Source organism: Macadamia integrifolia, unplaced genomic scaffold, assembly GCF_013358625.1.
Source record: "Macadamia integrifolia cultivar HAES 741 unplaced genomic scaffold, SCU_Mint_v3 scaffold2873, whole genome shotgun sequence".
In the NCBI taxonomy this organism is placed as follows: Eukaryota; Viridiplantae; Streptophyta; class Magnoliopsida; order Proteales; family Proteaceae; genus Macadamia; species Macadamia integrifolia.
Genome location: NW_024869019.1, coordinates 23555 through 32500, shown reverse-complemented (window position 1 = coordinate 32500; position 8946 = coordinate 23555). Strand labels below are relative to the sequence as shown.

The 8946-nt window shown below is 49.2% G+C and overlaps 1 non-coding gene across 1 annotated transcript; it reads right to left on the bottom strand.

The window, feature by feature from the left end:
* Positions 1-6106: 6106 nt before the first annotated feature.
* Positions 6107-6262, bottom strand: LOC122067367. The gene has a single exon (XR_006136672.1). It is a non-coding gene; the product is annotated as a 5.8S ribosomal RNA (ribosomal RNA).
* Between the last annotated feature and the right edge of the window lie 2684 nt (positions 6263-8946).

Genomic DNA, 8946 nt, shown 5'->3' with positions numbered 1-8946 from the left:
ACCTGCAAGCTTGCAACCTATGTTCTCTAGAGACCAACGTTAATGTTGTATTATAACACTGGTGGCAAAAGGCATGCAAACACCTCTGCACCTAGGTGCGACTTAGAAACGCACTTCTCCAAATTGTATAGGCCACAAAATCGAGCATGGAAAAACCCTTGCAAGCAACAAACCCACGATAATGCAATTTAAAAAAAAAAACAATAGGATGGGGGGGAGGGACCAACCAAATATTTGTTGTGCACACTGACTTGACCAATGATTCCGTGAAACCCATTCATTGGGCATGTCAATGTAGACAACAGCCCACCACTTGCACCATGACCTACATATGATGAGAAGCCAAAGAGCACAGAGGGGTGGAAATGCGCTTACTATGGCCACGCTCGCAAATAGTGGCACTAGTACAACTGCACATGGCAGGAAGCAAAGCACGTCAAACTGCCACGGTGCCTAGATGGGATTAATCAACGGGGCCAACGCGTCATTTCCACATTTTTCACATGCCATGACTCTCTTGGACATGCTATATAAAAACTAGCAAAAGTGGCAGTAGGCTGCGGTGAGGGTGTAGGTGCAGTGTGCAGGCAGCCATGCAATCCCACCAGCATGCATTGGCCTGCCAAGGTGCAAAACAAGGGGCCAATCATCGAAACCATCATGCCATGTTGCTATCCTTCACATGCCGTGCAGCAACTCTTGGGCTTTCTGTGTAGCTACTGGTGTATGTGGCAACAGCTATGCAAGCAGCCATGCATGCCTAGCAGCACCCCATGGCAGGCCACAACGTATAGCAAAGGCAGTCATCGGAACCAACGTGCACATGCCAAGCCTATCTTGGGCATGCCATGCGGCTACGGGGCACGACAGCACAAGGCAGGATCCCTTATGCACCCAATAGCCTAGTGTGGCAGGTAGCGGTGTGCGGCAGAGGGGTTAAACATCAGGATGGATTGGCCATTTACTTGTTTTCAAATGCCATGCCTCTTGAAAATCCAAATCAAATGAAACTTGGCATGAGATATTTATTTTTTTATTAATTTTTTAATATTAAAAAACATTAAATTCAAAAAACTATGAAAAATTCATTTTAATGTATTTTTCTGAAAACTAAATTTCAGATGTCTTCCAAAGGTTGATAGAATGTTCTGAAAAGATATTAGACCATTCCAATATATTTTAATATTTTATGATTGAAACGTTACGAAAAATACTCAAAAAAATGGAAATGCAGGGTTTAAGTGCAAATGATTTTACTTTGAGTGCCAAATAGTCAATTGCAAGGCTTTTCTAACCTAAAGGGATGTTTTGCACAACATGATTTATAGACCCAAAATATGTTGTGCGGGTATGGCCTTGACGTGTGCAGCAGTCGGTGCCTCGTGTGCAGCTGAAGGCTGCAAAGGAGCCTCTGTTGCATGGGCCATGGGGACCACGGCAACACCCATGTGTGATCCATGTGCGTGCGGCTATGTGCACGATGGATTGCAGACGTGGGCATGGAAGTGCAGCAATGCCTGCAACCTTACGCGCCATGTTCTGAAATGCCTGTGGCGCCATGTTCTGAAATGTTCGTGTCATGTGCGGCCTTGCCAGCTATCATGATCGCTGCATGGGCAGGCATGCGCGTGGCATTTGTGACCATGCAATGTAACCTTGCGTGCGGCGGTTCAATCCTGCCTGTAACCTAGTGCGTGGCACTTTCGGCAACTCCCGAAACCAAGAGCGGGGCAAGGCAGCGATGGGTGTGGCACATGCAGACATACATGCGACCTGGAGGGCGGTGTGCAGCAATGCACACACCCTTGCGAGTTGTAGGGCATCCAAGGGTGCGGCATGTGTAGCCATTCCCGTAACCTTACGCGCGTTAGTCCAGCCAAGCGTGCGGCATGTGCGGTGAGGAACTAACTTTGGGGCGGCTGGGTAGCTATCTGCGTGTCATGTGCGGCCACACGCTTAACCTTGTTCTGGGCATGTGTAGCCGTGGTGGTAGCTATGTGCATGGAAGTGCGGCACGAGCAGCAGCCCAGCACGCGTGGCCTACACCATTACCTGTAGCCATGTGCGGCCGTGCCTGCCACCTTGCGTGCGGTTTTGCACCCTTTCCCACAGTAATGTGCGTTGTTGCCTGCCACCTAACCCGTGGTGGTGCACCCTAGCCCCAAGCCATGTGCGCGTGGTAGCCCGCACCCATGCTCGAGATAGTGGAGCCTTACCTGCATCTATGCACGAGGTGGCATGCAACCATGTTTGCGGTATTGCAGCCACGCCGGCATCTATGTGCGCGACAGCCTGCCTCCATGCCAGCAGCCTTGCGCGCTAGTGCAACCTTGCCCATGGGGTAGTGCACCCATGCCTGTACCCATGCATGATAGCCTGCATCCATGTGCGTGCTGTACAACCTTGGTTGCAGCAACGTAAGCGGAGCTCCTTTTTAGGCCATGCCAGCCATATGCGTGCTCGGTAGTGCAGCCGTGTGTAAGACAGCCTGCCATCATGCCCGTGACATGTACAGCCATGCCTGCATCCATGCTCGCGATAGTGCAGCCTTGTCTGCAGTCGTGCCCGCGCTGGCCTGTAACCTTGTGCAGGGTAGTGTAGCCATGCTTGCACCTGTGCGTGCGATAGCTTGCATCCTTGTCCGTGCGGTAAGGCCTTGGTTGCGGCCAAGTGCGCGGCAGCTAGCCACCATGCATGCACCTTGTGCGGCCGTGCATGCGGTACTGCTACCATGTGCACTGCCTTCATATGCACATAGGCACATTTAGGGGGGCATGCGTAGGCCTAGTCATGGGCACGTATATGTGCATGCTTGCGGCATTCAAGAGCACACTTAGGCAACATTTGGGGCATTCAAGAGTACAATTAGGTGACACTTGGGCAACACTTGGGTGCATGCGTAGACACACTTATTCAAACCTTGAGGGCATGAATAGGCACACTTAAGGCGACACTTGGGGCATTCAAGAGTACGCACAGGCGCACTTGGGTGTACACTTAGGCAACACTTGTGGGCATGTATGGGCACAGTTAGGCAACACTTAGGCCATTTAATGTGCACATGTAGTCAACACTTGGGGTGTTGTGCAGTCATTCAATGTGCACACATGGGCACATGTAGTCAACATTTGGGGGCACGCCTAGGCACACATATGGGCCATTCAAGAGCATGTTGTCACAACTTTAGACTTTCTAAGCAACCACGCTGGCACTTAGCACTTAAACTAGCACTAAATCAGCCAAACCACCCTCCTTAAGGGACTTGGGAAGAGAAGAAGTGAACACAAGAGTGAGTTTGAGAAGAATGAACTTGTATTGCACTAGAGAACTCTTGAGTACAAGGCTTGAGAACTCACTTGCTTGGTTGAACACTCTTGGTTGGTCCTTGGTGAGTGCCTTTGCCAAATGAGGCAACAGCTATTTATAGGCACCCTAAGTTACAATGGATGGCTAAGATATTTACAAATGTCCTCCATCCAACGGTCGGGGAGGAAACTAGAAGCTTCCCACCTCCTTAGCGGAGCTCTAGAAATCTCTCCCAAAATATCTCCTATAAATATCTTCTACAAATATCTACAATAAAATATCTAGAGTTACTACACCTTTGTAGAAAACTCTTGAACTTGGACCTTACTTAGCCCAATAGCCTAAGTTCATGGGCTTGGTGAGCTAGGCCCGTGGGCCTATGTTGGGCAGGTCGTGACACTCTCCCCCACCTAAATCTGCGATGCCCCCGTCGTAACCTCGTTGTGGTACTTTTATTCACGAGCCATCTTAGCATGCCAGTTGTCTCCCATCTCATCTCACTCTCTGGTTGCCCCTTCCACTTGACTAAATACTCCACGTAAGGGGATAGTTTGTGTCTCTGGATGATTGGATCAGCAACCAAATTAGCCTCCCTCTCATAAGGAGTAATGCCTATTGGGGTTCTTGTTGTAGTCACATAACTTGAGCCTCCTACAACGTCTTCTAGTTGTCTCCATTCTCGCAAGGAGTAACGCCTATGTTCCATCGACCATAGGCTGTTCACCTTGGAGACTTGATGCGATTATGAGTACGATCGGGCATGGTCGGCACTCGGTCCATTAGATTTTTTAGGGCCACCGGGTGTGCAACGGACACAACGCGACGTGCGGTGCTCTTCCAACCACTGGACCCTACCTCCGACTGAGCTGTTTCCAGGGTGGGCAAGCTGTTAAATAGAAAAGATAACTCTTCCCGAGGCCCCCATCGACATCTTCGGACTTCCTAATGTTGCCATTAACCGCCATGTCCTAATTTGGGAATTTTAACCCGATTCCCTTTCAGAGCACGCACGCATACACGCTCTTTGACTGGCTTCCCCCGTCCCTTAGGATCGACTAACCCATGTGCAAGTGCCGTTCACATGGAACCTTTCCTCTCTTCGGCCTTCAAAGTTCTCATTTGAATATTTGCTACTACCACCAAGATCTACACCGATGGCCGCTCTGCCTGGGCTCGCACCCCAAATTTTACGGTGACCGCCGTGCCCTCGTACTCATCTGGGCCTAGCAGTTGCCCCGATGGCCGGGTATAGGTTGCACGCCATAGTGCCATCCATTTTTGGGGCTAGTTGATTTAGTAGGTGAGTTGTTAAGCACTCCTTAGTGGATTTCGACTTCCATGACCACCGTCCTACTATCTGAATCGACCAACACCCTTTGTGGGTTCTAGGTTAGCATGCAATCCAGCACCGTAACCCGACTTTCGGTTCATCCCACATCACCAGTTCTGCTTACCAAAAATGGCCCACTTGGAGCTCTCGATTCCATGGCGTGGCTCAACGAAGCAGCCACGCCATCCTACCTATTTAAAGTTTGAGAATAGGTCGAGGGCATTGCTCTCCCGATGCCTCTAATCATTGGCTTTACCCCAATAGAACTCGCCTGCGAGCTCTAGCTATCCTGAGGGAAACTGCAGAGGGAACCAGCAACTCAACGATCCGATAAGTCTTTTACCCCTATACCCAAGTCAGACATATGATTTGCACGTCAGTATCGCTGCAGGCCTCCACCAGAGTTTCCTCTGGCTTCGCGTTGCTCAGGTATAGTTCACCATCTTTCGGGTCCCGACAGGTATGCTTTCACTTGAACCCTTCACAAAAGATTTAGGTCGGTCGATGGTGCAACCCGCAAGGGGATCCCACCAGTCAGATTCCTTACACCTTACGGGTTTTATGCGCCTGTTGACTTGCACACATATCAGACTTCTTGGTCTGTGTTTCAAGACGGGTCGAATGGGGAGCCTGACAGGCCAATGCTCGGAGCATGCAGTTGCCAATAGGCACACCATTGAGGTGCACGTTGCCTGCCACGATCGCGGTGACAACATATCCGCAGGCAAAACGAGACAACCCGGGCATGGGACGCCGCTGCATCCACATCGGTCCTCACCCTAAGTTAAGCAACGGACCGACTATTAACCATTTCGCATCCGATCAAGGTGCATCACCTTCCCCCATCCGCTTCCCTCTTGACAATTTCAAGCACTTTTTGACCCTCTTTTCAAAGTTCTTTTCATCTTTCCCTCGCAGTACTTGTTCATTATCGGTCACTCGCCCATATTTAGCCTTGGACGGAATTTACCGCCCAATTAGGGCTGCATTCCCAAGCAACCTGACTCGTCGATAGCGACTCATGGTGCGATAGGGTCCAAACTCAATGGGGCTCTCACCCTCTCCAATGCCCCCTTCCAGGGGCTTAGGCCCGGTCCGTCGCTGAGGACGCTTCTACAGACTACAATTCGAACAACAACGCCACCCGATTCTCAAGCTGGGCTCTTCCCGTAAGTTTCTTGTCCTCTGCTTGTTGATATGCTTAAACTCACCGGGTAACCCCGCCTGACCTGGGTTCACAGTCAAAATGCCATCGAATGGCAATTAGGGTCTCTAGAGCCCAATGGGAGCAGAACACGCACATGATGTCCGAGCAATGTCAAAGTGGCTCGAACCACCACTCATCGTGACGCTTGCCACATAAGGGGCCCTTAACTTTGGGCCGACCGTACGTCGAATAGAGACACAGGGGCCAATCTTCGCTCTACACCACCACCACAAGGGGCAAAGGAGGTGGGGAAACATGACGCGTGATGCCCAGGCAGGCGTGCCCTCAGCCAGATGGCCTAGGGCGTAACTTATGTTCAAAGACTCGATGGTTCATGGGATTCTGCAATTCACACCAAGTATCACATTTCGCTACATTCTTCATCGATGTAAGAGCTGAGATATCCATTATCGAGAGTCATTAAAATAAGATTCGGATCTAGGATGACCACACCACACCAATGGCGCAATGATGTCATATCCTTTCCATTGCAAGTTCCTTGGAGCCGACTGCACCGGTGGTTGTGTTTGGGTCAAATTCTACAAAGGATCGCATACCGACCTTTTACAAGGGTCGGTAAGGAAGAAGCTCAAGCTCCCACGCCCTACCTTGATCGCGCAATGTAACATGTTCACGGGTCTCACTGGGCAGGTATTGACAATGATCCTTCCGCAGGTTCACCTACGGAAACCTTGTTACGACTTCTCCTTCCTCTGAATGATAAGGTTCAGTGGACTTCTCACGACGTCGATGGCGGTGAACCATCCACGTCACCGTAATTCGAACACTTTACCAGACCATTCAATCGGTAGGAGCGACGGGTGGTGTGTATAAAGGGTAGGGACGTAGTCAATGCGAGCTGATGACTCGCGCTTACTAGGAATTCCTCGTTGAAGACCAACAATTGCAATGATCTATCAACATCACGATGAAATTTTCAAAGATTACTCGGGCCCGTCGACCAAGGCTATAGAATCATTGAATACATCAGTGTAGCACGCGTGCGGCCCAGAATATCTAAGGGCATCATAGACCTGTTATTGCCTCAAACTTCCTTGGCCTAAATGGCCATAATACCTATAAGAAGTTGGCCGTGGAGGGTCACCTCCACATAGCTAGTTAGTAGGTTGAGGTCTCGTTCGTTAATGGAATTAACCAGACAAATCCGTCCACCAACTAAGAACGGCCATGCACCACCACCCATAGAATCAAGAAGGAGCTCTCAGTCTGTCAATCCTTACTATGTCTGTACGTGGCAAGTTTCCCCGTGTTGAGTCAAATTAAGCCACAGACTCCACTCCTCTTGGTGCCCTTCCATCAATTCCTTTAAGTTTTAGCCTTGCGACCATACTCCCCTCGGAACCCAAAAGCATTGATTTCTCATAAGGTGCCGGTGGAGTCCTAAAAGCAACATCCGTCGATCCCTGGCCGGCATCGTTTATGGTTGAGCCTAGGACAGTATCTGATCATCTTCGAGCCCCCAACTTTCGTTCTTGATTAATGAAAATATCCTTAGCAAATGCTTACTCAGTGGTTCGTCTTTCATAAATCCAAGAATTTCACCTCTGACTATGAAATACGAATGCCCCCGACTGTCCCTGTTAATCATTTCTCCGATCCCGAAGGCCAACGCAATAGGACCGAAATCCTATGATGTTATCCCATGCTAATGTATCCAGAGCGTAGGCTTGCTTTGAGCACTCTAATTTCTTCAAAGTAACGACGTCAGAGGCACGACCCAGCCAATTAAGGCCAGGAGTGCATCGTTGACACAAGGGACGAGACGACCGGTACACACCGTGAGGCGGACCGATCGACCCATCCTGAAGTCCAACTATGGGCTTTTTAACTGTAACAACATAGATATATGCTATTGCAGCAGGAATTACCATGGTTGCTGGCACCAGACTTGCCCTCGAATGGATCCTCGTTAAGGGATTTAGATTGTACTCATTCCAATTATCGGACTCGAAAAGCTTGGTATTGTTATTTATTGTCACTACCTCCCCATGTCAGTATTGGGTAATTTGCGTGCCGGCTGCCTTCCTTGGATGTGGTAGCCGTTTCTTAGGCTCCCTCTCAAGAATCAAACCCTTATTCTCCGTCACCCGTCACCACCATAGTTGGCCACTATCCTACCATCGAAAGTTAACAGGGCAGAAATTTGAATGATGCATCGTCGACACAAAGGCCATGCGATCCGTTGAGTTAACATGAATCATAAGAGCAATGGGCAGAGCCCGTGTCAACCTTTTTTCTAATAAATGCATCCCTTCCAAAAGTCAGGGTTCGGTGCACGTATTAGCTCTAGAATTACTATGGTTATCCGAGTAGCAGATACCATAAAACAAACTATAACTGATTTAATGAGCCCTTCGCGGTTTCACAGTCTGAATTAGTTCATACTTACACATTCATGGCTTAATCTTTGAGACAAGCATATGACTACTAGCAGGATCAACCAGGCAACTTTCCTTCTCGACGCCAAAGCACTGTATGAACCACATCCCCAATTGTGCATTGGGTGATGCTGCTCCATACATTAATAACGGTCTATCCTTCTTGTGCAACGAGTCGCAACCAAAGGATTCAAGAGGACACACACACACATCCAACTTGCCCCACAAAATGTCCCGCATCCTAGAGCACAAACAGTGCACATGCACCACTGAAACAAAGAAAGTGGACATATGCATCGTATGCCAAGCCACCTCACACCAACCACAAGGGTAGACAAGAGGGATGAAATGAGAGTGATGGGGCAGCATCTTTCCATCCAACTGGGTGAGCAACACAGGAACCATTTTCTTGATCTTGACAAAGACACTTTTGGCCCATCGCAACCCATAGAGGTATCTGTGCATAGTGATTCAATACACAAGCAAAGAGCCCACAACCACAAGAAAAACAATAGCCACTCACGCGCATTGCGTCCACTACCGACACAATCCACCGCCAAACCTACTACAGCGTAATAAGGATTTGGTAGAAGAAAAATCAATAGCCCCGCTAAGCACGAAAATCTCAACAATCAACAAGGGTTGAGGGACTTGAGATCTATCTCCACCTACAAGCTTGCAACCTACGTTCTCCAGAGACTCAA